The sequence below is a fragment of the Chelonia mydas genome, chromosome 9 (assembly GCF_015237465.2).
Source record: "Chelonia mydas isolate rCheMyd1 chromosome 9, rCheMyd1.pri.v2, whole genome shotgun sequence".
In the NCBI taxonomy this organism is placed as follows: domain Eukaryota; kingdom Metazoa; phylum Chordata; order Testudines; family Cheloniidae; genus Chelonia; species Chelonia mydas.
Genome location: NC_057855.1, coordinates 66,634,239 through 66,638,194, shown reverse-complemented (window position 1 = coordinate 66,638,194; position 3,956 = coordinate 66,634,239). Strand labels below are relative to the sequence as shown.

General features: G+C 42.0%; 1 pseudogene; it reads left to right on the top strand.

Annotated features, from left to right (window-relative positions):
- The first annotated feature begins 1,944 nt into the window (after positions 1-1,944).
- Positions 1,945-3,539, top strand: LOC102934642 (annotated as a pseudogene).
- Positions 3,540-3,956: the final 417 nt, after the last annotated feature.

Sequence of the window (3,956 nt, the reverse complement as noted above, 5' to 3'; positions counted from 1 at the left end):
AAGAAACCCTTCTTGTTACTCTTGACATCTCTTGCTAGCTGCAGCTCCAGGTGCGATTTGGCCCTCCTGATTTCATTCCTACATGCCCGAGCAATATTTTTATACTCTTCCCTGGTCATATGTCCAACCTTCCACTTCTTGTAAGCTTCTTTTTTATGTTTAAGATCCGCTAGGATTTCACCGTTAAGCCAAGCTGGTCACCTGCCATATTTACTATTCTTTCGACTCATCGGGATGGTTTGTCCCTGTAACCTCAACAGGGATTCCTTGAAATACAGCCAGCTCTCCTGGACTCTTTTCCCCTTCATGTTAGTCCCCCAAGGGATCCTACCCATCCGCTCCCTGAGGGAGTCGAAGTCTGCTTTCCTGAAGTCCAGGGTCCGTATCCTGCTGCTTACCTTTCTTCCCTGCGTCAGGATCCTGAACTCAACCAACTCATGGTCACTGCCTCCCAGATTCCCGTCCACTTTTGCTTCCCCCACTAATTCTTCCCTGTTTGTAAGCAGCAGGTCAAGAAAAGCTCCCCCCCTAGTTGGCTCGTCTAGCACTTGCACCAGGAAATTGTCCCCTACGCTTTCCAAAAACTTCCTGGTCTCTCTCACCAACAGAAGTTGGTCCAATAAATATATAACATTGGTTCCCAAACTGGGGAGGCGCACCCCGCTCGGGGGCCATGAAGAAATTTCAGGGTGGCGCAAGGCTGTGAAATTTTCATATCGAAAAGAATTTTTTGTCAGAGTAAACATTTTTTATTTAATTAATTAATTAATTTAATAGACCAGAGGTGGGCAAACTACAGTCCGCAGGCCACATCCAGCCCACGGGATCGTCCTGCCCGGCCCTTGAGCCCCCCGGCCCCTCCCCTGCTGTCCCCCCTCCCTCGCAGCCATGCTGCCGCATGGCCAGCACAGCTTGCACCCACCCACCTCCCAAGCTTTCCAATAAGCCAGTCCTGTCACTCTGAGCAGCCTGGTAATGGGGCGGGGAGTGGGGGGAGAGAAGGTTGGATAAGGGCAGGAGGTCCTGGGGGGCAGTCAGGGGACAAGGAGCAGTTGGATGGGGCAGAGGTTTCGGGGGGTCGGGGTCAGAAGACAGGGATCGGGGGCTTGAATAGGCGTGGGAGTCCCGGGGGGGGCTGTCAGGGGGTGGGGGTGTGGATCGGGGGTGGGGCAGTCAGAAGACAGGGAGCGGGGGGTTTGGATGGGTCAGAGGTTCTGAGTGGGGCAGTCAGGCGGCGGGAAGTGGGAGAGGGCAGATAGGGAGTGGGGGGCAGGCTCTTTGGGGAGGCACAGCCTTCCCTACCCAGCCCTCCATACCATTTCGCCGCCCCAATGTGGCCCTCAGGCCAAAAAGTTTGCCCACCGCTATAACAGACCAACAGACAAATTATACATCTCTGTATACATAATAATAATTATTCATAACATTGTCCAATTACAGGCCTATATTATTTAACTACAATTAAGTATTAACAATCTTCTCAGTTTTGATTATAAATATAAGTAGACAAGAATAAAGATGTAACATAAAATACAATAATAATAAAAATACAACTATAAATAAAAGTATTTAACTGTAATGTTTTCAAATTTCATAATACAAAATGCAAATATTTTTTATTTTTTTGCCTTTCGATGTGCAGGAGTGCCGTTTTGGTCGGTGGGGAGGCCGAAGAATGATGTAGAAACCAATGGAACTTTTTAAAACTTCCTAGCTCGCTTGCGAGAGTGTTCGAGACTGTTCTATCATGGGAGTGGTTACCTCCACCACTCACCGCGCAAGACTGGCTACTTGCCAGACTGGTGGTGGGGTATATATAGGGCAGCACTTATCCGTACATAACAGTAGTATAAATAAACGTTTGCAATAACTCAGATTAACTTGCGTCTGTTATTATTCACGAATCAGGAAAATTATTTTATAGATTTTTTTTATTAGTATATTATGGCCACGATTAAGAAAAGGAAGTATGATGAAGACTACATTAAGTATGGTTTCATCGTCATGGAAAAAAACGGGATCGATCATCCTCAATGTGTAGTATGCCATGCAGTTCTCAGCAACGATGCTTTGAGACCTCGTCATCTTGAGCGACACTTGATAAAGAACCACAGTGCTTTGAAAGACAAACCAAAAGAGTTTTTTCTGATAAACTTCAAAATTTAAAACACATGAAGCTAGACATGACTGGAGCTTTTCATCAAGTGTCAGCCAAAGTGGTAGAAGCATCTTACGTATTGCTCATCACTAAAGCCAAGAAAGCGCACATAATAGGACAAACTCTTGTGAAGCCTTGCTTGTTGAAAGCAGGTGATATTGTGCTTGGTGTGGAAAGCAAGAAAAAAATATCGGAAATTTCGCTTTCCAACAATTCTGTGAAACGTTGCATTGATGACATGGCGAAAGATCTAAAACTTCACGTTGTGGAGGCAGTGAAAGCTTCTCTTTTTTTCGTAATTCAGTGCGACGATACCACTGATGTAGCACAATGCTGTCAGTTGCTGGTCTACATTTGATTAATTAAAATGGAACTGTGAAAGAAGAATTGCTTTTTGCGAAGGAATTGACGACCACATCAAAGGCTTCTGATGTTATGAAAACGGTTTCTGACTTTTTTGAAGAAAATGGACTTTCATGGGAAAAACTGGTTGGTGTATGCACAGACGGTGCTCGGATCTTGCTCTGGATTCATGACATCAGTGAAAGAAAAAAATCCAGCCGTAACCTGCGTTATACATAGACAAGCGTTGGCTGCTAAAACGCTTCCAGATGACCTACGTGACTCATTGAATTTGGCCATCAAAGTTGTTCTTCACAAAATTGACAGCACTTTAAATATGAGGCTTTTTTGCAGCTCTTTGCGCAGATTTGGGAGTGGATCATAAAATTATTTTGTTTCACACAGAGGTACGACGGCTTTCCAAAGGTAAATAAACATTATAACGCACCACAATGTCATCAAAGTGTTTACAGACAAAATCAAGCTTTGAAAACATCGAATGCAAGCTTAGATGCCTAACTTTTAGTCTTTTCCAACATTTTCATCACTCACTGAAAATGAAGGTTTCCAAGAACTTTGCAAAGAGGATGCGAAGAACAAAATTGTGTTTCATCTGGACTGCCTTGCTGATGAATTCATCCGCTATTTTCCAGACAACTTTTCTGGCAACCCCATTCATAAATTAGCATGTAATCCATTGAACGTTGATGTTGATTCATTGCCAGAAGTATTGCAAGAACAAGCACTTGAAATGAAATACAATTCAAGTGTGAAAGATATTTTCGAAAACTTAAGCCTGGAGGAATTTTGGATAAAATATTTCCCAATTTACCCAAAAGTTGGAGAAGAAGCACTATGTATTATTCTTCCATTTTTGTCCACGTACCTCTGTGAAAAAAGCTTTTCACATTTAGTCATAATAAAAATGAAACAAAGGAATCGACTGGATGTCGAAAACTATTTGCGTTGCGCACTTTCATCTTTCAGATCTAGGATTTCCCAACTTGTGAAGAAAATGCAGCATCATCCTTCACATTAAAATTGTTTTGTTTATGCTATTTCTTATTTTAAATTACATTTTTATTAAATTTTTGTGCCAAGAAAATTATTTGTGCTTATTTTTAATTTTAAATAAAAAATTTCATGTCAAGTTTTTGTGTTTATTTTTAATTTTAAATTAAGAATTGAATTTGTTAGAAGGGGGGTTCAATAATGGTAAAGGAGAGGTGGGTCGCATGAGGGTTTCTCAAAAATTTAAAAGGGGGCGTGATGCCGAAAAGTTGGGGAACCAATTATATATAACCTCACACACCTTATCTCTAGTTTTCTGGCATAGCAGTTTCAGTCTGTGAGAAACTATAGAAGCCAAGCCACATGAGACACAAAATTCTCTTTATGATAAAGAAAGGCTGCAAATATACCAAGAATAGCCATTTAAACTGAATGGCAAAGATAA